This window comes from Drosophila ficusphila, unplaced genomic scaffold, assembly GCF_018152265.1.
Source record: "Drosophila ficusphila isolate 14025-0441.05 unplaced genomic scaffold, ASM1815226v1 contig_414, whole genome shotgun sequence".
Taxonomy (NCBI): domain Eukaryota; kingdom Metazoa; phylum Arthropoda; class Insecta; order Diptera; family Drosophilidae; genus Drosophila; species Drosophila ficusphila.
This window is the reverse complement of record NW_025064328.1, coordinates 10,849,589-10,876,374: the sequence shown is the minus strand read 5'-3', so window position 1 is coordinate 10,876,374 and position 26,786 is coordinate 10,849,589. Positions and strand designations below refer to the sequence as shown.

Sequence of the window (26,786 nt, the reverse complement as noted above, 5' to 3'; positions counted from 1 at the left end):
TCTCCTCGTTTCGATCTCCGAGAAGGGCCGCCGCCTTTCGACGTGTGTCAAGTGAGTGCATTTGTTTAATGCCAGCGCCCAGTAATTGGAAAGCATGTCGAACATGTCGAATTTATTGCCCCGCAAAAAGCACACAAATACAAATTGAAACGGTTACAGATTACGGATGCAGCTCCACATGGCCACAAGGTTACGTATGTAGATACGTAGATACAGATCAATGGGCGGAATTCGGAGCATTCCGAGTCAATGGCTTGGAAGAGCCCCAACCAAATGCAATTAATCAAACGCAAGGGGCCAATGTCAATTACATGCAAGAAGCCCCCTTTTCTTGGCCCCTTCCCGAAAATCCCTTTCGAATCGTTCCTGTTCGTAGGGATTCGGGCCATGTCAGCTGGCCAAAGGCGGGATGTCGGCCGAACGATGTTGTCTTGGCCAACACCTTCCTGCCCACACACACACACACTCACACACACACACAAAACCGAGAAACGAGAGTAACCTATAAATTTCGGCCAACACACACATCGACTTGCATTACCATTACCAACGGCTGTTGTCCTTGTGGGCCAAAAGCGTGTTCGGTTTCTGGCTCCCAACATATGGTTCCTAATTCAGCCGCACTTTCCCAACTAAATTGCATTAAATATTTTGCATAATTCGGTAAATGGAAATCTAATCGAATAGCAGGCGAGAAATATTGAAAATTCCTATCATTGTTATTTCTAAATGGTTTCGTAATTGAATGTGCTGATTTAACAGGTCATGACTTTTGAGTATCGAAATAACAACGAAATTGACTAATTCTAGCTTTTAATTTTTGCCAAATTTTTGATAGTTTTGAAACGTACGTTTCTCATTTAAAATAATAAGTGGAATCTATTTTAAAAATATACAGTTAGTTGAAATTCAATTTAATACAATACCGATAGACATAAGAGTATGTTTGCATATGCACTTATTAATATGTAGTGGGTTTAATCTAATTAAATGCATTTTTAAATATTTGATAAGTTTTAGTGGTAAATAAACTAAAATGTATTCTGTTCTAGTGACATAGAAAATTAAATAATCAATGCAAAAGAAAATGAAAACTTCATTTAAATTCGATGTATGTCATTAAAAAAGTATGTTTATAAATAACAATTTTAAAAGAGTTTTTTAAGTATTTGTAAACCTATATCGGTATGATTTTGGAGATGTGTTTCCGTATCACTAAAGTAAATACCATTCTAAATGTTACTGATTATAAACGTAAAGTCCTTAAAATCTTTTTCCAACAAAGTTTGTTTTGATCCGATATAAACACTGTTGGGTGCAGAGACCGTCCTGTGCTGCAGCAACATGTTGCGTGGCCATCGTCGATGTTGCATCAACATGGAGTCACCCGCCCGCAGAAAACCACCCCCGAAAGTATCCACCAGATACACGAACTGGCTTCGGCTGAGTTTCAGCTAGGAACTCAGTTTCAGTTTCTGGTTTTGTCAGTTAACGCTGCGACTCCGGACCGATTGGACGCGTTTGAGCGCTTGGCCAAGAAAAAGCGAATATTTTCCGCTCGGGGCTACGCGTGCGCGTCTCTGCAAAGTCAAAATCAAAGACAAACGCAAAACCAAAAGCCAAAGGCAAACGTAAACGCAAACACAAAGTAACAACTTCGACGGTCGAAATTACCGGTTTTTTTTTCGCCAGCACTCCGGCTCTCTGTGAATTTTTTGCGCGCGGTCTTTCCTTTGGCTGCTCTTTTCCGAAAAGTGCGTTGGCTTTTCCCAAACAGCTAAACAACACCCCGCGCTTTCCACCGCGAAAATACATAGCACACCGGTTGGGGTCATAGTCTGTTTACTATTTCGCACGGAATTCCCCGAATCCAAATAGTTTTATCAGTTTAACAGTGCAAATGTGAGGCCAGCCAGACTCTGGCGAGTGCTAATTATAATATATTGTGTTAATAATAATAATAAATAAAAAAAAAAAAACAAGTTGCAAGAGGAAAACACGGATGCGCGAGTGTAAATGCCATATTATAAATATTTAACAATGCAGCCGTGCAGCTAAAGCGGATTATTGGCCACCGACGCGTGGAAATTCAGCAGTAGAGCAAACAAAGGCCTGTAAGTTCACACGTTCCAGCCAGGATACGATATATCCGTGTGCAAATATATGTGGATATCCTTGTGGGCGGCATGCGGCTGCATTCTAATGGGGATTGTCCGACACATGACACCTGATGTACGACATATGACAGGTGTCGTTCCAAAAGGATACTATATGTCCTAGGAAAGGCTTTAGCTATGTTAGACATATTTTGGATTTAGAGTGTTGTTTCTCCTGGAGAAGAAAAATTCATTTCTAGAGGAGGTTTAACTGTTTAATACTTCTTTAAAATATTTCTGTATGTTACAACAAGGTACGATAAACTTTATGTAGCTTCAAACATTTTCGAATCAAAAATCGTTATACAAGTTGAAAGCTTTTAAAATGACGGTACAAAAAATAAAGCAATTTAAACTCCCTCCAAATACTTCCGATTTAAAACGCTCTTAATTAACCGCTTTAAACTCTACGGCTTCGGCAATAAAATAGAGTTCCAATTGGGCCTTTAAACCTAGGGCCTCTTTCTTGGCCGGCTCCAATTAGCAGCTGGCCCAAAACAGTTGGCCAATGAAGCCCAAGTCAGCCGTTCACACAGTGCAACTGTTAAAGTTCAGAGTCGCCACAAAAGATACAAACGCGAAGCTCTAAGCAAACATAAAACTGAATACCAAATGAGACAACAAAAGGAGGAAGCACAATAAAAGTCACATTAAAACGTGGGGTCCAAAGACGAAAGGGGAGAGAGAGAGAGAGAGATGGAGAGTAAAAGGAGGAGTAAAGTCGGGTCAAAACATAACCGAAATCCGAATCGGGGAATCAAATGCCTGCACGAGATACAAATGTATCTGTATCTGAGCATTGCAAGTGCTTTGTTTTCCCTGCATTTCACACTTGTCCATGGGAGTTTGCTTTTGTCTGTGAGCTTGTATTTGCGCCCTTTGTCTGGCGCATAAATATTTCAGCGGGCCGGGACAAAACTTATCTGCTGGATACATTATTCACTCGACAATTTTGTCGGATTGCCAATTTATTAAGATACGTGTCCACTTTTCCAAGGCCATTAACGGCGCCTTTGTTTTGTTTTCGATGGCGAAGATAGTCTCTCACATTTATGTTTTATGATTTTCTAGTTGGAATGCGGTGTGTTCGGTGCAATTGGAAGAGCCAAGTCAAGTCCATTTCGAGCCTGCCAGTGGCAAGTAGCTGAAAATTGTTGTAAGACTGGTTTTCAGCTACTGCTCCTCGTTCCCTCCTTTTTTCTCTTTTTTATTTTTTTTCTCTCAACGTGTTACCAACCTTTTTCCATTCTTCTTGCGGCTGGTGCACAGAAAATAAAGAAAGATTTCTTTGGCTTGTAGTTAAATAACATACATATTTGATATACAAGTAAATACCTTTTCATATTTGCATATTTGTAAAACAAAGAAAGGTAAATAGCCAAATTCTTTACCAACAACACTAAGTTTCTAAAAATAAATATGAATAATAATTATTTTTAAAAAATGTGTTTATTGTTGGCACTTATTCTTTTTATCAATTAAATTCGACTTGCCTTCAAGGTTCTTTTATTTAACGACTTATCAAGACGTAGCAAACAAAGTAGAGATGTTTATAAACAAAAATGTGCTTAAAAGTGATTTATTTCCTTCAAACATTGAATTGTATGAAAAAAAGGTGAAAATAAAATGTTTTACTGTGCAAGAAATGGGTTTGTTAGCGCCTGGCTCTCTTAGTGGTTTTGCAGCTGTCCCGACCAGGCCGAGAGCAATCCACCACCGGCAGGCAGCTCAACTGCAGGCCATCATCCTGGCCAGAACGCATCCTCTCCTTCTTCGGTAGCCGCAACCTGTTTCTCATCGCCTTTTTTCGAACTCAAAAAGATCAACTCAGACTTGGCCAAGGAGTCAACGAAAAAAAGCAGATTTTTTCCGGCTTCTACTGCCGCATTCACTGTGAGTTGTCAACTCATCCGGCGAACTAACCTCAGTCAATCCATACGGGTTTCCAGCCGGCAAAAGAAAACTCGTTATGACTCTTGATTAATTAACATTTGAATGTTGTCTCGTGCCAGTTAATGTGGTTGATTTGTGGCCGGTTCCATCAAAACATCAACAGTCTATTGTGGAATTGTGGAATGTATTAAAAGCGTCTTAAGAGCCCATTGCCAAAAGGGATTTGCATGGCAAGGAGTTGGATGGATTCGTGTACTCACTCGATGTTCATTGATGACGTTGGCGGTCTACATTACATTTTTTTTTGTTTCTTTCATGGCTTTGTTGTGGGCTCTCTTGGCCACAATTCACAGCCATCCACGAGGTACTGCGTAGGCAATGGCCCTCTTGGCCGCACTCAAAACTGGTTTCGGCCACATTCAAAATTGTTATGTTAGAATAAAAGCTTAATTGATGCATATACACACGTACGGTTTAGTTTCATACAGCAGCCGCGGCCCACAGATACAGCCGAAAGTCCAGATACAGATTCAAATCCAGATACAGATATGTAGTTGGAAGCAAATCCAGACTCAGCTGGAGCGGTTATGTCATGCGGCGTCTAACTCATGATTGATGGCATTTGGCTGCGTTTGTAACTCTTGGCTCCTCCATCGAAATTATATATTGATTAGGTTTGCTTGATAATTGTGTTTCTGTTTCCAACAGGTGGAATGGTCAGAAACAGGGAATGAAATATGAATTCTGGCTGTGAACTTAGATACCAGTCAAATATTTACACAGCTCCCTAGTGCTATCGATCAAGTATGGCTTAAATGCCCTAACTGGTGTAATTATTTTGCCCTCAACAAAACAACTAAGCTCTATATGTTTTTAAGAGGCTTTCAAATACTTTTTATCCCAGTCTGTATTTAATAAAGTGCTTTGAGGCATAAACTTGACTTGGCCAACTTAAAAGACCAATCATTTCTCAAATACATGAAATAAATGGAATTCGTTTTGTATTTAATTGAATGCCGCCTTTTGGCAAGAGAAATAGCCAAAAATAAATGAATTCACCACATTTTGGCATCAATTAGGATGCGACCGAGGAATTTAAGCTGGCAGGCTCAAATAAATTTGCAACTCGTTTCGAGAGCTGAAAAACTAAAATCTCGCATGTTCAAACCAACCATAACGGTGCGGTGGTAACCCTGTCCACGGTTGATTGACCAAACTGATTGATTGACAGCCCTGCACACCAAGCTCCCCCATTCGATGTTTTAGTTTTTTCTAAATTTACTATCGCGAAAAGCTGAGGGAGATGGGAAATTGGGTTGGGGAAATGCATGAATAATGGAGCAGAAAGGATGCTCTCCTTGGCCAAATGGGGAATTCACACCTCGCTGGGATCGGATGGGTGATTCAGTGGGATTCGAGAGTGTACGAGAGACCTCATTAGTGTTAATTCAATTAGAGGAGCCAAAGTTTGTGGCACTTTGGCTAATGAGGCATGTCCAAGCATTCAGCACATGCCCCAAAGCCATAGCACTCGATGTGTGCCGTTCATTTGCATGCTAGAAATTTGTTTCAATTGCATTAATTAGAGTTATCAATTTAGATGGGCGGATGGTCGAATGCCCCTAAGCAGATCAGGCTGTCAAATTAAGTGAAAGACGTTGGGGTTTCCATTAGTGACAATCGGCCTCTATGTATTTAGTTTACTTGTGTTTCACAGACAGAGGATTAATTGCAAGCTTTCAATTAAATAGGAAAGCTAACCTCATACCAATTTGCTGGTTACATTTTACACAATTTATTAAAGTGCTACATTACTTATGAAATAATACAATTTGGGAGTTAAATTAAATTTTATTTTTTTAACTTTTCGTGTTAAACATATATGTTTATTTGTTAGTGTTGCGAGAAAACAAACTATTTTTATTGGTTGCGGCTTTTAGCAATTGCGTGGAATTTACTCGTCAGTTTGACTAATTTTTGACTATGAGAAATTCAAATCCAAATTGATAAATCTAATTGTTTATTTATTTTAAAAGGTATGATAAACGCTTTTGATGAATTTAACTTATTTTTATTTAGCAGTAATTGTTTGTGGTTACGTTTTACGTATGTATTAAGCATTGTTAGCTAAACGTTATTTACAAAATTAAATCTAAATTGAAATGCATTCATTAATCCTTTAACTCAATCAACAAATTCTTAAGAAGTTGGCAAGGAAATCATTAATATAACAGCATTTGAGCACATGTATTTTAATTAAATGTGAATATTTAGTGTAACCACAAGCAAACCAATTTATTTGCATTTTCCTTAAAATTGAGAACTCATTGTTAAATAACTTCAGTTGGTGAAGATGAAAGCAAAGATTTTGCGAGTTATGGTTTAAATACTTTGGGCGTGATTTGTTGAATATTCCTCAGGCATTTTCGGCACTTGGCTTTTCACCCGACAAATATCTCTAATTGGCCGACAGCAAAAGTCGTCGCCGCACTTCATTTGATTAAAGCGACTCATCGGAATCATCAGTTGATATCACATGTTTGTAATGCAGAAACTGCATCAATTACGCTTCATTAGAGTTCAAAATGAATGCAAAAGCAGGAGGCAGCCACATCGAGTGCGGAGTGGAGCTATAATTCATTGGCTTAATTAAGCTGACCGACTTCCCGCCCCCCCGAAGTGCATCATCCAGTAGTAACTTTATCAAATTGCCAGACGAGTGAAAGCCAAAGTAGCAACAAAATCAGTCGAGCTGAGTTTACTATACATCATCGCCGGCTCGATGTCAGGCAAGTTTGCTTATCAAAGTTGGCTCAGTTGGGGGTGTTCCGAACAAAAAAAAAGGGTAGCAAATACACCCCCTTTGCTCCAGAGTTCTCCCCTCTAATTTATCACAATTTGCATGTCAGTCACGCTTGTATATATAAATTGCATACAATTTATCAGCCCCCCCGCCCCCCTGTCATAGAAAAACTTGTGGAAGCCAGCTTCCGACTATATCTTTTTGTCCGGCAGTTGACCCATTTTCGTTCGACTTTTTCCGGGAGAGCGTAACACAATTATGCGGGGCCTTTGTCATTAGTTTGGACTATTTCCCCGAAATGTATGCTACGGATGGCTCTCCATCGATGTCAATCTTGGCTGCCAGAGTGGAGCATTACCATAATGATTCTGAGGCAGAATACGATCCACACTCAGGGCTATCAAGTGGTGAAATGCACATCCTTGGTGCCGGAAAAAGTCTGTTGCTGAAGGGAAATCTTGTGTTCGCCATGTACGCCACAACCAACTGCCTTTTGTCTATCCGAGCAAATAGTTTCATATTGCAATTTATTTTGATTATTTTGATCATAGCAGGTCCTTGACTCATACCCACACATGCGAAAACCTACGGCGATATATATTTACGTGCGTGACAGTACAAGAGAATTTGAATAAACTGACAGCGCTGACAACGTGCCAGAAAGTGGAATTAAATTTAAATGAAATTGCCAGCCCTTAGTCGAGAGACAAAATGCTGAGGACAATTCACCAGCAGATTCTCTGGGAAGCGGAAAATCGAGGGGAAAAGTTTGGAGTTGAGGGCACAGGCGGGAAAGGGGAAAAGGGGGAGTGATGCTGTATGCCATCCCCAAAAACAAATGGAAAGCCGCGACAGGCAAACAAGAAAAGCAAGCAAGCGAAGCAACAAGAACCGGTCGCCATGACGATGGAGCTGGCGTGGTGCGAAATTTGGGGAGTTGGGGGGTATAATGGGGGCTTGGGTTCTCTATAGCTAAGCATAAATAAGTTGTTAAGCCATCAGTGAACGTGCCCTACACACGCTGTTGGCCACACTGGCCCCAGTGTGGCTGTAAGCGTGTGTGTATGCGCGCCAGTCTGCGGCATCCTATCAATACGGAAGTGGAAGTTCGCACCACATTTTCAATTTGAGCAAATTGAATTTACGCTCCGCATCGCAGATATATGCCAGAGTTGCCACAGCGCCTGTTTATCGCCATCGATGCGATTAGCTCTGAGCTTAACTCGTTGCCAGATAAAACTTTTCATTCAATTTATTTGGACCCCGTCCCAGGATATTCGCCCCCAGTTCATATTTGAATCCCGCATTTTATTGTCGGAGTGTGTGTCTGCATCTGAAACTGTAGCTTTATCACAGAGGGAAAATATGGGGGAACCGTTAAAATTCTTGAGAGGGGTATTGTAAAAAAATAAGCAAAAATATAAAAAATAATTAAAGGAGAACAAGTTTTACAAATTGATACCAAATCACTAATATATTCTACGATTTTATTTGAATTTATAACTTTGAAAAGTTCTTGCTGTTTTTACAAACTGATTATTTTTCTGAGTGTAAGCCCTGCGAATTTGTGGCAAAGATGAGCACTGTTATCCGACTGGCTACACGTGCGAACGTGTCTGTGCCGCGGAGCTCGAAAGTCTGTCTGTTTGCGTTAGTCCTTTATCTTTATCTGAAATTTATTGCTGCTAACAATTATGAGCAAGGGGTAGAAAATGGAAGGATGGAGTGCAATTCGCGCAGTCAATCCTTGGGTCGTAAGTATCTCAGTTTGATGGTTATCCATTTGATGGCTATCCATAAAGTTGGCTAAGCTGCGGCTATGGAAACACTCATCGAGAGAGAGAGAGTGAATGGCGAAGCGATTTAATTGGGGAAATGGAACAGCAGCAGCTCCTCCACAGTTTCCAAAACTCATTAACATCCTTTCGGAATATGGCTGCTCTGGAATCCAATCTTGTGTCGATTATATTTCCTTTTCAAATGCTCCCTTTGGACAATTATGCTGTCGTTACTCGCAAACAATTTGCCATGTTAAACACAGTGAAAGGACGAAATTGCAAAGGAGTTCATTGCAGCCAAACGCACAAGAACCTACACACCGACCCCAACCCCAAACCTAAACCCGTTGCCCCAACTGGCCAATAAAGAAGCCCTAAACAAGCGGCGCCACAAGGACGAGACAGGACGAGAAAGAGACAGAGACAGGGAGAGTCGAAGAGAACTCTGATTTCCAGAGACACATTTACATGGCACAACTCGTTTTGTGGTCGATTCCAATCAGAGTGGCTCCGAGAAACGCCTGACATTTTGCATGTCCGTTTGACCGAGACTAATGAGCAGCCACAGGATTCGAAGGACCCCGTTCTCGGTTCGCAGTTCAAGCCATTTTCACTCTCTTTTGCCGGACGATTGAGTGATGCAATCAAAGGGCTCCTGCTCCTTCTGCTCCTGCTCCTTCTGCTCCTGCTGCTGCTGCATTTTATTTATTTTTAAAGAGCCTCCTGCATCATTCGAGCGACAGAAATTGTGTTTGTTCATCGTATTTGCGGCAAGGTGGTTGCAGGTACGGAACACCACTCATCGGTGGTTGATTTCCACTGCACTCTAGCGCCCCCCAAGGGTGGTTTTTCCACTCTCTGCTCAGCTCGGATATGCTCAACTCGGCTCGACTCTACTATAATATTTTTACTAGGCAGCACTGCAGGCTGACTCACGTGCCGCCTGACTTTGCTCCGCAGTGTTCATTATATTAAACAAGTTTGCGCCATAAATGCCGCTGCCAGAGGCAAAGGAAAGTCGGCAGACGGCTGGCAGCAGACGGCCAAAAGGATTCGGGACTCAGAGGGGAAGGTTGCCCACACAGGGAAAAAATCATATTGTCGGAGGGTTTTTATTCTATTCGTTTGTAACCTCACAATAATCTAATACTCGATAGGGTGAGTTCTGGGAGAGAGACATTTCGCAATCTATTAAAAAGCCATTCGAAAGCAATGAATACATTGTATAATTTAACTTTCGTTATATCTTAAATTTGTTTTACTGAACCTTTCAATAGTTGCTATAAATAAGCCAAACATAATAACTCTATATTTTTGTGTCTCTTCACATACACATTACAAATTTTAAAAAATATAAGCTTTCTCAGAGATATGAACTAAGTATTTACACATTAACCACCCTCAAGTAATAAATATATTGTAACTCAAAAATTCGAAATAAATATAGTCTTGCTTAGAGCTAACCAATCTTGTATTTTTAAGTTTTTCCATAACTTATCCTATATAAAAGCCTAAGCCCTCAGCAAATATTATGCTTAGAAAAACAGCAAATCCTATTGTTAGAGAGCATATTTTTTCAGGTGCGTCAAATGCGGATGTTTGTAGATTCTTTTTTTTGTGTGCAGCCAGCGGGGTTGTTGGGCTGCCAGTTGTCCTTGCTGCTGTTTGCCGTAATAAACTCTCGTGCAACATAAACAGAAATCCAAAATGCGACGGCTGGGGGCAGCATGACTCATGCAGGTGTGTTCAACGTGCAACGGGGCGTGGCAGGCGGTTGCCAGTTGCCAGTTGCCAGTTACCAGATCCAGACCCAATCCCAAAAACCAGTCGCCAGTCACCTGGTCTTCTTACATGGCTCCTGGCTGACTGAAAGGCATATCCCTCCTTGGCAATGGGATTTTTATTCTGCTCGGCTTTTGCCGATTTCACTCCTTATGCCCATTCATGTGTGCTCTCGCCGGCTTTCCCAGCCTCCTGCTTTCCTTCTGGTGCTTATCCCTGGGACGTTCGCCGTAATTTGTCGAGTTTCCTTTGCATATAAAGCTCTGCCTCAAGACCCCGTGCCCATTCCCATCCGTATTCCGGTTATCATCATCTCTCCGTAATGGGTTTGCATTTGTCTGGAGCTGAATCCCGAGCCAGGCAACTCAAACACTTGTAGCCCATCGCCGGTCCCTTGGTGTTGGATGTTATTGTTGTTTTTACCCTGTCTCCGATCCGGGCATTAACTTTTGGTCACGCAGTTTGGCAGGATATCAAGGGAGTTGGGATATTTATGTGCCAAAATAGAACTAACTACCCGTATCGGCTATAACTGAAATTCGATGTAAATCAAATTAATTCCAGTATAAGTATAAATGTAAGGATTGTGTACGAGGGGTAATGACTCACTTCTAGCTTTACTAAAAGTATAATAACAATATATGGCTATAATAATTGAATATTGTAAGAAGTTACCAGATCCTATAAAAATATATATAGAGCTTTAATTTAGTTTTTTCATTGGGTTTTGTAAAGAACTGTGTAAAAATGTTGTAAGCTAAATTAAATTGAAAAAAGTTTTAAAATCGGTGGCTTATTACCTTTATTATAATTTAAGAATAAATTTTTATATAAACTAAATATTAAGTGATTTCTCTATTCGTCTTGGCTAGTCAGGCGAAATGGCTAAAACAATTGCCGACAATGTACGAAGAGCATTAATGCGTCACTTTACACACTCCGTCTCTTTCTGGCTTTATGTCCTTTCGTCCTGTTGGCAATTGCTTCCTTCCTTCCAGCTTTTCTGTCCGTTGTTATTCCTCTTACACTGCACGAAAACGCTGCGTTTATTGCCCTCGTCAAATATTTGCATATCATAAGGAGGAGAGTCAGCATCCTTTGCGTTGGCGACGTATCGCCTGCTCATCATCATCCTCAACGAACGTTGTCCTCGAAAGTGGAGAACAGCTGTTGGACAAGTTGTCCTTGCTCCTTTATGGCTGTTGTTATTGTAGCCGCATTGCATTTCCATTTGTTGTTGTTGCTACGCTTGTTGTCCTTGTTTTCATGAAAAACTAACGAAACCACCCCACGCATTCGGGGTTTTTGGTGGTTGCTCGATCGCTTCGCCAAAATTGGGGAGGATATACCGCACACACAAACGCACACTCACGCACACACAGACAGCTGTATATGTATGTGTGAGTGTGAGTTTTCCATCCGTGTGTGCGTTTCATTGAGGATGCGGCGGCGGCGGCAGCAACAAAAATCAATAAATTCGACATGAGCAAGTCCTTTTTTTTCGGCAAAATGCCGGCTGTTGTTCTTGTTTCCGTGTTGTGGCCGTCGGTTCATAGAATTTTCTATGCATTTGGCTTAAGGGAAGGTCTCTGCCGATGCAACCCCATCAACCCCCTGGGATATCCCTGCCCTGCCCCTTTGTCCTCGCTCAGAATCTCACTCTCTCCTCGGGTTTTGTGTCTGTGGCAAAAGGCTTTTGACAGCCAGTCAGCCAGTCAGCCAGTCGGCCAGCCTGCCGCAAAAGTTGCATTAAACTCTATTACAGAAACGCTAAGGGTGGTGGCCGAAAAAGAGGGAAAGTTCAAATAGGGTGAGCGGGATTGAAAGACCAAATAAAAAGGGGCCTCAAAGCGAGGGTGGCATTCAACGCCTCGGCGAACTGCATCAAAGGAGCCCGCGGGAGTTTGGGGACAAACGAATGTTTGACATTTGGTCCCTTGCATTTCGTCGTCTCGTCCGACTCTATTTATGTTTCTAAAATATATAAATTTTCCACTTTTTGAGGACTTTTCTCCGCACCCCAACATGGCGTGCTTCGCAGTGCTTTCTCTTTATTTTATTTCTCTGTTTTATTTGTCTATGCAAAGCTTGTAAATCCAATGATTCATTCAACGGCCCACACCCTTCTCGCTTTTTCGAAAGCCGAGTGACAGAAACACTCCGGAAATTATTCCAATAAATAAGAATGGACTGTGACATTTCTTTCGTGTGGCCAACCGAGTGGCCCGCCCCCTTCCTTTCTCTCTGTAAAGCTATAGCCACCACCCATTGGGAGTTCTGCCTCGAGGCGCTAATGAAAAAATAATCAACCGAAGGAGCTAAACAAGGAGCAGCAACAGCTCATTTCGTATGGATTTTGATTGTGTGCTAAAATGTTCTTCTACAAGGAAGAAGAGAAGGAAGGGTCGAAGGAAGTCCTGCGAAAAGGGGATGATTCATCCGTCCATCATTTGTCAACTCAAAGTCTGTTGGAGCTCATCGCTTATGCGGGGTCCACTCTCCATGATTAAAATTTACAATTTTCTGCTGCATTAATTGATATGCCATAAAAATAAAGGCTGTGGCAAATTTACCATTTCATTTAAAGTGATTCTCCATAGATAAATTCCATTGTTCGGGGGAGCATACGGAAAGGTAAAGTTGGGAAAGAAAAGTTTAGCCATAATACCGGTTGAGATTGTTTATGCTTTTCGGCTAAACCTGTTCATCCATCCAAATACGTTTTTACACAGAAAGAATATAATAAAATAATTTACAAATTATATTTTGCAACTACTTGGGAATAAGTAAAGATTTAATGAGCCTTTTATAAAATGTAGATACATGAAAGCTTTGTAAGCATGCAATCACTTTTCCTAGAAGAGGCTTATTATAAATGAAAATAAAAGTATGAAAAGGTGGCTTGATGCACTTTTCCTGCATTAGCATTCAGGCCTCGTCGAATTACATATGCAAGTAGTAAATTTTTTATCAAATAAAAATGTAATGTACCATAAAACCAGTAAAGTAGGCTGAAAATAAAAACTTTTTAAAACAGTCCAAACCACCACGACTGGTGACAAATTTCGGTAATATTTTTTTATGTGTGTGTCTGCCGCATGTGTGACCCCCTCCGCCCCCATTCTCCGCCCACTGCCCCGCCCCCGCTTTTCCCAGGGGCAGACAGGCATGCAGTATTTATGGTATTGAAACACGCAAAAGTTCAGTTCGAGTCAAATCGAGAACTTCAAGTGGCAAGCGCACACACACACGCACACACTAACACACGGACACGCAAACACCCTGCAGCACACAGTTGCATATGTGAGTGCGCCATTTTGCAAAAAGCTTTGCGCCTTCTTCTTCGGGGGGCGAAAAGGACTGGGAAGGCCCACCCTTGGCAAGTTGTGTCCTTAACTCCAACTTCTGGCCAAGTCTCGCATCGAATCCCATTCACAAACACACAGACAGCGGCCATGTGGAGCTAATGTACGAGTATGCGTGTGCCCGTGTGTTGGTGTTGGTGTTGGTGTGTTGGTGTTGCGTGCCCTGCAGGGGTGATTAACCTTTGATTTTGCCCCTCTTGTCCACATTCTGCCACTTTTCAACTTCCCTCTTGGCATTCGATGCTATCGCCGACTGATTTAACATATGCCCCAGACCACGAAAAACATAAGGGAAAAGGTGGCTTTATTCGACTCTTTAATATCCAGCAATAGTCACATAATTTTTTGATAACTTATTTGATAACCTATAAAATTAAGTTCGATAATAAATTCGTTTTGATAAATACAAATTATCAAAATAACACAAACCAATAAGAAAGTAATAATACCCAGATTTAACATAACACAACTGGAAATGATTTATTTTCTTTGGCAAACAAAACATATTATCCTTTTTCGCTATTATTGAATAATAAAAATAAACAGCTCTCTAAAACACCTCAAAAGCTATTTCAAGAATTTATGACTGGCAATATAAAGAAAATATTATGCTTGTTGACTCATTTTCCTTTTATAATAACCCCTCAGTTGCAGGGTGTTCACATGAATCTTCCGATTTCTTGCACTTTGTTTACCCAGATTTCCACTGATTGGCCATTTTCCTTCTTTCATTCTTTTGTCGCTGTGGTCATGGCAACTATTCGAATATCCAGACAATAATAGGACTGATTGATTTCCGTGTAAGTGGATTTGCCTAACGGATAATGCGATTATTGGCTTTTGCTGAGTGTGACTCTCCATTTGTTGGTTTATATGTGCGATTGAATATCACGCACGGCTGCGGTTATCGATAAGCGTTTATCCAAAAGGTGATGTGGGGTTACCCCAAATGATTATTGATAAATGTGGTTGAGGTGTAAGCCAAGTGATTTAACTTGACTTAACTTGACACCAACTGCAATATTTCTCTGATGATAAGCGTAGTTCATTCTGGACAAATTCCACAAAGTTATTAAATATTCAAACGACTTCTGCAAATCAACAAAGAATTAAGTAACATACTTTAAAGCCTTTTTTAAGCTTCCATTTGCGCATTCCACTTGTAATCCTCGAAAAAGTCGCACTGTCATCATCTAGCTTTCTGATAGTTGTGCAAACAGTGTAAAATTGCAATTAATTCATGGCCAAATATTTATTTTGAATTATTTACTCATCGCTTTTTTGTTGCTTTAAGGGCAAGGGCTTATTTGCATATCGATTTAATTTCATGCGGAATTGATGCCAGCAAGTATCTATGAGCAGCAGTTCCTATGAGGGATTTTCTCATAATTGCAAATTAATTTGCATTTTAATTAATTTCTGGTCAAGTCCCAGGAGAATCCAAATTGATTGCAAGCAAGCGAGGGAAAAATGGACGGGAGTCCTGAAAAGCGAATAAAAGCAATTATCAAGGAATATTGAAAGTGGGAGAGATCAAAAGGAGGCAGATGCTGCAAAAATCAACAATAGCGACGAGCATAAATTTACAATTGAATGCGTTTCGATGGGAGGAGCCAGTGCAGCTCTATAGAATATACTATACACTATATACCATATACAAGGGGATGCCTAAGCAATTAATGTAATTCGTCTTTGCGCCCGTCGCCATAATGGCATACAAATTACGCATACGCCGCGTGTGCAAATCACCCAAAAGGGCAGAGGAAGTGGGCGAGAGGATGTGGAAGTGGAAATGGAAGCGGGGGCAGATTGCTTTACGCTCCATTTAATTTTCGGTAAATATGCCAATAAAAATTGTGGAACACGATGCTGCCCCCAGATGAATATTTGCTTTTAGGCCCCGACAAACCCACACTTCCTCCCCCCAAACAAAAAAAAGAAAAAAGAAAAAGGTCCTTTTGCCGGGTGCCGTGCGTCTTTTTGCATTTTAAATTGCCTCAAAAACACACTGGCCGGCGATAACTGCTTGTGGACAGAACGAATATTCCGTTTAATTAAAGCTGACCTGGGGCCCATCAGGTGGAGGTAATTGGCCAGGAATAGGACCTCGACGAGCCACATTAGCCGGCAGAAGGTGGTCATGTCCTGGTCGCCTAGATGTGCCGCATAAAAGTCGATTTTAATGTGAATTTCGTGTCGCACAAACGAAATAAATTTCAATAAATTCCGCAAACGAAAGAAGCGAGCGGGCGGGTGGATCTAATAACTTTTAATTAGTTAACCATGTGGAAGTTTTTCGCAGTCAAACTAAAAGCAAATTTGCTGTCAGCGCAGTTTAGTTTTGCTCTTTGCCTTCTGTGTCAGGTCGACAAGTGAATTATTAACGCCTGCCAGGTAAAACCCTCACCTAATACATATACATATATAGTATATCTGAAACCCCCTTGATTCCAACAACCCGCAGGCAGGAAATTTTTTGGCTGCCAGCTTAAGCGTTATAATTAACTGCGACACAAACATTTTCGGCACTCAGTTCGCTTCCTTTGCGAGGAGGCTGTGGGAATATATTTTTGCGGCTCAGGCTAAACCAATTTGCCAGGACTTAAATTTTAAGCATTATTAATGGTTTTGCGGCAGGGTGGGTGAGCAGATAATGCGGATTTTAGTGGGGTAGAAAGTGCGTAACCTTCGGTGGGGTAATCACAGGAAGGAAATCCTGTCCGTCTGCTGAACGTGGGCAAGCAAAACATAATTTGAGTGGCTGACTTTTGGACGTATTTATTTTTCAATCATCCCCTGCAGCGGACAGATATCTAATTTACCATTTTATTGTCGGGGATAAAAACTGTTTGAAGTTCCCAACCAAATGTTAAATTTCTGACTCATCAATTTATTCCAGTTATACTCCTGAATATAAATGTTTTTTCACTATTTTTTCCCTAGTCTCCGGTTCAGAGTGACAGGTTCATAGCTGTCGCAATTCCTGATTCGACGGTCACCAGTCGAGTGTGTCGAAGCCAATGAGCTCGTGACATGAGCAAACGATTAAGGGATATAAATAAAAACATCTGACATTTGCCAGTTGAACTGCATGGCAGCTAACGCCATTGCCCATTTCCCTCAGCGGGCCTAAACTAATTGTTTGCTTTGGGCCAGAAGGCCGGGCCAAACTTTTTCGATTACGAAATTGTTTCGCTGCAGAACGGCCGTCCGGGAGGACGATACAATTTTTAGAAATTTCCATTATCCTTTCGGCATCACGTCGGCGTATGCAAACATTTGCCATTTGCCAAGTTGGTCGAAAGGGATGAGGAGGGACGGACCGAAACTATTCAACAGTCGGTCAGCGTTTTTAGTTTCATTTGCAGGGGCTAAAGCAAAGCGAAAGCAATTTACACGCATTTCGGCGCAAAATGGAACGTGCCCCGCCACTAAAATGTTTATGAGCGCGTACTACGAAATGTGAGCTGCTGGTAAAACGAAGGATTCCGGATTCCGGATTCCCTATTCCGAATTTCGGGGTCAGCAGATGGAAGCTGGTTGGCTGGAAGTGGGGGTGAAAGCGAATTGCCGGAACTCTAAGCCCTGCTTGATGAAATAGAACAGAGCCATAAACCCGAAAAGTGGACGAGGGGCCATATCCTTTATTTTCTTTTTGGTCAGCACAAGTCGGTCAAGAGGAGTTGGGGTCTTAAAATCGTTCATGCCCGAGGGAACCGAATGGGTTCTCTGTTTAGATAGTGTTGCAATTGTTACGCTGCTGCAGCACTTACCCTTTACGATCCCCTCGAATTGTTCATCCCACTCGGCGAGTAGTTGCCTACTTAACAGGGCTCTTTTGCTCTCCTCCAGATTGCTCTGCAATTTGAATTAAGTTTTCTGATTCCCGCTCGAATAGTTTTGTAAGCTCTGCTGCTGCTGCTGCTGCTGCTGCAGCTTAGTGAAAAATTCATGGCGAAATCAATGAAGCATAAAGCCAGAAATATTCATGGAGCATAAATTCCGACTGGACTCGCAATGTCAAAATACAAAAACCGGGGCTTATGGGTGCGATTAAATTGGCAAAACGATATTGCTGCTCTGGACAATTGCACAGCACAATTTGTTGCATATTTTCCAGCGTATTCCATCCGATTTCCATCTCGCAAATATCCTAGCTTTGAGAAATTAACAAAGTTCGTGGAGGAAAAAGGAATGGGGAGCTGCAGTCTGCTGTTCAATCGAGTCGACAACAATCGCCAATTCAACTTGGCCCAACTTTGGATCCAACTTCCCCTTTCCATTGTAAATTGAAATACTTTACCCGGCTAAAAAGTTGCCAGCTTACAAGTTTTACAGTTTCCGTTCAGTTTCACTCGGTATCTGCTCATAATATTTGCTATTAATGGCGCAAAATTTAATTTATGTCACGTCGCAGACGTCGAGGAAATCGCTCGTTTTATTTTCTTGTATTTTGTTTTATTTTATGGCACCAGGCGACCCACTAAAAATATTTTGAAAAGCATTTCGCTGGCTACGTGATGTTCGTCTTAAACTGCAGGATCAACTGGGAGTCACGTGGGCCTGGCTAAATGGTTTCTAGGGTCTCGAGGGTTCCGAAGGGCGAACTTCGATGGCGGGAGTAATGGTTGAGGGTTAAGGGCCAAACAATAGTAAGTTAATCAAAGATGCCTAGGCTCAATGGGTTTCTTTACTTAATTTAAATTTAATTAACATTCCACAGTTTATTGAATAGAATGTCGGTAATAGAATGGCCTTCAAAATAAATATAAGAATAAGTTGAGTTACAACCTAATAACAATTTAATTTTATTTACTTACCTAAAGAATTTCCTAAAGTTAAATGGAACTGATGTTAAAACTATAATAGTTTTTTTTTGACATATGTATAACTTGCTTTTCCCAATAACAATAAATAGTTTGGTAATTGATTTTGGCAACAGAAAGAGTTAAATTTATTGATAGTTGCAATAATAAAGCCATATTTTAATAGGCAATGAAAATAATCAGACGTGAAAGCACTAATTAAAAACGTTTTAAATACTGGTGTTTACCGAAAGAGGTTATAAATTCTCCGAAAGGGTATGCATATTTCCCATACAGCATGGAATTCCCCAACTTTTAATTAAAATAACGGGGAAACTATTATAACTTTTGTGGATGTATAACATAATTTTTTCAGCATTCGCCAAATACTTTTTGAAATGTCTATTTATTCTCAATAACAATAAACAGTTTGGTCTTTTGTTTTGGGATCTGAAAGATTATTAATAAATTGAATAAATCGACAGTCGCATTAATAAAGCGATATTTTAATAGGCAATCGAAATAATCAACCGTTAAAGCACTAATTAAATACGTTTTAAATACTGGTGTTTACCGTAAGAGGTTATAAATTCTCCGCAAGGGTATAAATATTTACCGTGCAGCATTTAATACAGAATATTTAATGATTTCGAGCGCTTTTCTGACAATAACAACAACACTGGGCAATAACCACGGCGGCCACAGAACTCGTTCATAATGTAAACATAAATAACTCTTACGGCGAATCCTTCAACTATGTGGCCTTCTGCGAGGATAAAGCATTGAATCGAAATTGTAAATGAAAATTTTCTGGCATACACGCTTCGGCAATTTATAAATACAAATATGCAAAGCCATAATACGGCAAAAGAGTTGAGGAAACATTTCGCATTTCATGGAAAATTAAATTGCCAATGGTCAAGCCCCGTTCATTCGGGCAGGACAAAAAGCCCAAAGGGTTTTTCGGTTTCGGTTTGGGGATGGCATAGAAGCAATATTGATGGAAAATAAATTCAATTTTTTTTCATCTTTATTTCGTCGGGCACTCGAACAACCCGGCTGCCTTAACTTGTTTGTGTAATCGATTCTCCTTGTTGCCAGAATCCCTCGACAGGACGATGGGTCTTTGCTGATAATTGATAAACGGCGCCAACAGGAGGACCTACCAACCAACCAACCAACCAACCTACCAACTGCCATGGAAATTCTCCGCTCCGATTTAATGTGATTTACACTTCCTCAACCTGTGCCCATGTGTGTGTGTGTTTGCGTGTGTGTGTGTTGTTTCCGTGAGCTTGGGGCAATAAAAATTCCGGCATTCCCTGTCCGGTATCGTTTTCCACTTACCCGTTCTAGTTTTATTGAGATATTCCCCCCGGATTTGTTCACCGAAGAGAGAGAGTTTGCTAAACGAAGATTTTCCTTCCATCGCCTCGCATTAATTGTCGGAGGAGTATAACCTTGACACATGTCTGGCCCCGAGCTTTCGGAAAACTTGTACGCTCGGCTACCTCTCAGCTCCTCCTCCACTTCCTCCTCCTCCTCCTCCACCCCCAGCTCCTCCTTGAACCTCCAACCACCCTGTGGTTTCCTTGGTGGAAACCTCTTCTTAGGGGGCGCATGGAAATGTTCTTATTGCTTTACGCTTCAAGACATTTTCCCACAGTAGTGCTTAATTTAATTTTGCCGCCGTTCTCGCCGCTCGTCTTCTCGCTTTTAGTTTTAGTAAAAGTTTCTTGGGGGCCGCGTCTTGCTTAATTAGCGCTTGATATACTATAACACATGCGGATTGCAACTACTGCACCCCAAACACGGGTCTGTTCTTAAATGGCAAGCCTTAATTTTCGCGGTTCTGCAAAAGTTTTCACTCCGCTCGATTTTACTTAAAACAGTACTCGGCTTTCGGAGATGAAAAATCTCATTATTTGCGGATTACGGTGAAAATAATTCCGAACTCCTCTGAGGATTTTCTCCGATGCGTACGTGAATGTGTAATTTCTTATTAACTTACCCTTTTTCTCTCTCTCTTTTCTTGCAGGCGTGGGCTCGCATTATCTTGAGGAAATGTAAGTAAATTCGAGTATAATATCATAATTTCTGTGGGAGCTTCCACGCAGCGGGCATTTCACACGACCGTCACTGAGTAAATATCTGAATAATTTACCGCCATTCTGGAATATTTGAATTAATTTCTAGTGCCACACATTCGGCGATTCGTTCTAATGGTGCGACGATCTCCGCGGAGCGTCAAAAACAAAAGACTCTAGCCGCGAACTCGCTGATCGTGTTCCATGTTCGGCGAAAGATAATTGCGATCCGCGGCCAAGACTCTCAAATTATAGTCTATAGACTCCGCTGTGCGTTCTCCATTCCTCCAGAGTTTATGGCACTCGACACGCAAGGGGTTGGCCACTTTTCCAACAACCACCCTCCCCACCTCTCACCCTCACTTTTCTGTCTACTAACGAGCGCTCGTATTCATGTACTGACCAAAGTTAATGTGTTTCTATGCCTCGTCGCTCCGCTCCGCTCACTCCCTCCATCCGTCGAGGGGCATCAAAGTGTAGCAGATCGCCGGGGCACTCTTAATGTATCTTTTTGCCTTAAAACATGTTTGTTTTGCCCTGCCTCAGAAAGTCTTTCTGTAACCATCCCAACCTGGGCTGGGTCACTGACCACAGACAAATTCGAACAACAGTTAACGCTGCCTATCGACGCCGTCCAACCTGGACCCGAGCTCCCATCGAGCTCCCCATCCCCTCCCCCCATCCTGTCCACATGTAGCACACGTTTTTCCAGCTCCAAACACCCGACAAACTGTTTTTGTTTGCCCGATCAGTTAGCGCCGAACATTCCGCCACGGCTGAATGAATGAGTCTAGCCTGAAAATCTTGAAAGTGTGAGCTGAGGACTGTGTATCCAGACAGAAGCTGATAGGATTTTTTCAATATAAAATGGATTCTCTTAAAGAGTTCAAAACATATAGCAGGAAGCTTACCAAGCAAGTATTTTGGTTTTACTTTTTTTAAAGATATATAATCTTGACATTGTGTAGTACACAAGTAATTAAATTCAAGTAAACTAAACAACTACGTTTAGTATGACTGTTTTTAATAATTTAAAACTGAGTTTTTGTATGCTTTAAAGAAAACTTTTATTTTGTATAAACACGGGCCACGTTAATTGGTATAAAACGTTTTGTTAATTACCTTTATGTTAAAGTGTACTTATGTACATATTTATACATATAAAATAATTGTTAATTACCTTTATGTTAAAGTGTACTCATGTACATATTTATTCATATAAAATATTCAACTATTTTATTTCTATAATGAAATTAGCTTGTAAGCATGACAGCTTAGTGGTTAGGAAAAATAATTTGTTTGCCAAATCAAATAAAAAAGTTTTTTCAATAAAACGATAGTTGAACAGTCGGTTTCCCGCATAAAAAAAATATCCGAAATTACATTCATATTCCCGAAATTTATTGGTGCTTTTTATTTACCTCCTGTATTTATTACCTAAATAACGCGATCCAATTAACAGCATCCGCTCGCTTTGTTGTCGCATTGGCCCAATAATTACAGCAGATTCGCTTTTATTGTTTCGCCTAATCTCTTTGTTTTTGGTCGGAACAATTGATAAATTAAAGGTGATTAATTATAGGGCCAACTGACGGAAGCCAGGCGGCCAGCGGAGGGACTTCCAGTTAAGTTATCCATCTGACAGCGGGTGGTAAATGGTAGATGGTAGATGGTAAATGGCAAATGTTTGCGTTCGAGCCCGGCGTAATGCATTAAACTGCTCCGGTTGTGTTGGCAAATGTTTTAATTTGCTTTTGTGGCCTAAACCCACCGACTTCCCCTCGCTTCGCCTCTGCGGCGGGGATTTTGTGGCGGCAAATGCGAAAATGTTTGCAACTGCCCGAGCAAAGCTGAAATTGAGACCGAATTTATTTTTTGAGCTCGTGAATGAACGGAATCTCCATCAAATTGTCTGCGGTGGGGAAAACTGGTGGGAAATGTGTTTTATATTTCTGCAATTTAGCAGAAATATTCGCAAGTGCTTTGCCCAGCTTGAAGGGCCATCAGCTGCTGGGCTGCGTTTTTAAAGAGTTTAGACATTTTCAACTTTATGTGCATCATCCAGATCCTTTTTCCGCAGCTCCTGCAGTCTGTACGTGCGAAAAGCAAGGAGTTTAGTACGTGCTTGAAGCCCCAAAAACGGCAACAAGTCGGACATTAAATAAACAATTTATTCTGCCATTTCATGCGATTCTCAACTTGCGAAACTTCTAATCAAAATGGCAGAAAGTATTTTCATTTCATTTGCGGCTTCAGATCGGTTTTTTGGGGCAAACTTTCGTTGCCCGCAAACGAGTCAACAAACCAGTGAAAAGTTGATTAAAGTTTTCTGTCAATACAACATACTAAATTAATAATGCGAAATTAACAAAAGTTTTTGCCACCGCCTGGAGGAAAACGAGTTTTCCCGGTCACAACGGATTATATAAGCAGCCGATATTAGCAAATAGTTAGCTATTCAATTTGGGCGTGAACGTCACGAAACCAGTGTCGATTGGCTAGGATTTCGATTCAGTTTCGGATCGGAGGCAGATAAAATTAGCTGGCTGTCCGTTCACCGCAGCTGCGAGTGGCCTTCAAGTTCGACTTGGGCCAGAATCATTTCGGTTCTGGCCAGGGAAATATAATCGAGTGGCGATGAAAACCCCAAGCCAGAGTTCAAGGCATAAATGGGGGGAAAAAGGCGAATATATTTGATTTTTGTTGTTTTTTTTTTTTGTGAAGCCAACCCGCGAAACGGTAAACGAAAAGAGCCAAAGAGCCAAATAGCCAAAGAGGAACTCTTTCAATCAATTGCCGCTGCTGTTGCAGCTGGGAGAGCAATCAACATTTGCGGTGCGCGAGGAGCAGCAGAAACTAGTTTGACTGGTTGACACAGTTGGTGGTGGCCAGTTGCCTGGATACCGGGACGGGGGAAGTGGGAGAGAGGGGATGCCACAAGGGGCAGCCAGTTGGCCAGGCTAAAAAGTAGTTTATGGGCGCACAGTTTTGCATTCTGCTGCTGCTGCCGCTGCCGCTGCTTTTGCTGCTTCTCTGCTGCTTTTGCTGCTGGAAAGCCAAAGAAAGGTGATGAAAACGCAAAACGAAAGTCAAGAAGAAAAGAATGCAAATTTTCCCCCAACACGGATGGCAAATGATGAGTTGCACCGACAATGACGCTGGATGTTGCACTCTGACTTTTGTGACTGCAACTTGCAACTTGCCACTTTGGCTGCTGACTGCTGACTTTGCTTCACCTTTTGAAGCGAAAAATGGCTCATTAGCTATTCGCTCCGGGTTTTCCACGAGGTTTTCTGCCCGGTCACGGACACTGCTGGCCCTGTTGCCTAATTATAGCCACTTTCGCCTGGCTAATTGTCTGCTCTGTCATGGTGAAATTCATCAATGCCATCGCTGCTCTTTTGCGGAGGCGTTTGCAGCGACCTTCCGACCCGACCTGACCTGCTCCTGATTTATACATTTCTTTTTCGCCCTGCTGATGCTTTTGCGTCTGTTCTGGTCGGCTGCACTTTCTATTTTTCACATAAAGAAATCACTGGGGAAATATGACTAGAAAATCTAGTTTTAACGAGTCGAACCATTAAAAAATAGAATGTCAAGAGTCGGGTAAGACGAAATAGAAATGTCCAATTAAATCTCTAACGAGGCCTTGAGGTCTTCAGGAGTATAGAAACACTAAATCCATGAGCATTGGAAAATAAAACAGCACTAAAATAATACGTTTGCAAAACACCCAAATAAAACGTATGCAATTTCAAATGCATTTTATAACAAAATTGTCATTAATTGAAAAATTTGCAGAGATTTTAAGCCTCTCAATTTGGTTTTTAAAAGCATGCCAGTAAAAGTGTTAAGCTTAGGATAGTTGTCCAAATATATTTTAATGTTTTTTCCTAATATTTGTTCGTATATTATTATTTGGACCAACCTACAAACCAACTATTTGACCCACTATTCCTAATTTATGCAGCATTTTACTGATATTTTTGCAAGTGTGCAACACTTTGCTATGCTCTCATTTCTCCTGGAGACGTTACTAATTGGTCAGCAAAGCAGCAGGCACTTTGTCCGCCTGGCGAGCGTTTCTCTGGCTCATAATAAATTTAGTTCACTTAAAGTGTTGATTAGACGGAATTATATTCGAGTTTCTGAGCAAAAGTTGAAGGCCCCACGCCTGAGCAGAGTAATTGCAAAATAAATTCAAGCACTCGGCGCTTCACTCGGCCCATTCCCCACTTTAATTTTGTGAATGCCACCACAGGAAAAGCTCGGGGATTCGAGGAGTTAAGCCGCCCGGAGAAGAGCCTCGTTTATGCACACATGCCCGTGCACTTGAAACTGCCAAAGGCAGTCAAATAACTGCACCTTTGCCAGGACACCTCCCCCTTCCTCCATTCCGATCCTTCCGAGTGCTCCATCCTCGCATGGCTGCCATTAATACAAATGCAGATAGCGGCAGCCATTTTGTCCCGCAGCGCTTTGACAGCTCTTCAGCGGGTCCCCAGTCCTGCAGTCCCACAGTCCTGCAACCTCCTGCAACATCCCCCTTTGCCCCCATCCTCCAACACCCTGCACCGCTTGGTGCCTCCATGCCCTCCCTGTCATCGTGCTCCTCTGGTATTGCCCGGAGTTATGTCTAAAGTTGATTCACGCCGCACAAAGGAGTTACCCCAGTGATGTCGGCGATGTTCGTGCATTAATTAAATGTGATTTTCGCATATTGTTGCCCATGTTTGCCGGAGTTATTTTTTGCAATTATCATCATCATCAGGATTTCCTGAGCGAGGCGCACTCAGAAAAAATTATGTACTTAAAACACTTAAAATATATGTATGCATATTTTGTGTAATCCTTTTTTTCCTTAGCAAGAAAAGTTTTTTTCTGCTTACTCATATTTTGTTCGTTCACACCCAATTGTTATTTATATTCAAAAGACTATTTTCGATCAACACTTATTTATATGCAATGCTGTTTTTATTGACAACAAATAAATAATATTGACACAAAACAAAAACTACACAACTCACAAGATATTTCTGTGCGAAAACACATTTAAAAGCAAATAAAAACAGAAATAAACAAATATCAAGAGGTTAACCTGAGATGTCAGAGGGTAATTTGAGGCAATATAAATCAATATCCATTTTTAGTGAATAGGAGCAAACATAAGCCTTTCTGCACCTTTTTTAATCCTTTAGTTGAACTCCTCGAATATAAAATTCCCTTGTGCAAATGCTCGATCCAATTTTCGCCGTGTGCCATTATGGTTAGTAACTATATTCCAACTCCTGGCTTTGTTATCGGTCGTCTGTTTCGGTTTACGGTGCAGTGCCCCTGAAATCGGCTTAGACAAATGCAGAGCTTACTGGAGCGCATAAGGACATTTGCATGAGCCTTTAATTTCGGCCAGCTGGCTAAGCCAAATATTTGAGGCCGGCACAGAATCGGAGGGGCCTCAGTGCGCTGAGCTGTAAGGGAATAGTTTAGTGCCTTCTGATTCTGACTACCGACTTCGACTCCCGAATCCAGTATCCAGTATCCGACTCCATTGCCACACACAGAAAATCTGCCAATCGAACATCATCATATTTTGCTTTCAATTTCCTCACTGTTTGCTTATGCAGGCGAAAGGCGAAAAGGGGTTCATTTTGGGGGCAGAAGTGCACACGGCATAAGGCACAAGGCACAAGGGGAGCTGCCAAAGAGAAGCAGAATATTTTCATATTCATGGGCTCCTCTCGCATGGCAAAGGCAAAATTCGCATACAAATTGTTTATTTCCCACACACACACACCAGCACACTCAAACACACACACCACACACCAATGCCAGTACATCGGCATCGGAATCTGCATTTGCATCTGCATCTGGGCGGAACTCGACTCACTCGACTCCCAAACTCTATTTACCCCTCGATGAAGGCAAGCCAAGTGCAGTAGTAGAACGGCGCCAAATTGAGACAATATTTGCACACGGTTACGTATACGCCCCGTTGCACGTGGAGCAGAACGGCATGGCATGGCTTGGCATTGGATGGCATGGCATGGCACACGGCACACGGCATGGGCATCTATAAACGAGCATTTTCATGTTATTGGCTTTGCATCGCTGCGATGA

General features: G+C 41.5%; 1 protein-coding gene across 1 annotated transcript in view; it reads left to right on the top strand.

The window, feature by feature from the left end:
• The first annotated feature begins 1,499 nt into the window (after positions 1-1,499).
• LOC108096711 (protocadherin-like wing polarity protein stan) overlaps positions 1,500-26,786 on the top strand; it is a 51,363-nt gene continuing 26,076 nt past the window's right edge. Inside the window, 2 exon segments of the mRNA XM_017198545.2 lie at positions 1,500-2,114; positions 20,621-20,648. The gene's annotated coding sequence lies outside the window, so the exon portion shown is untranslated.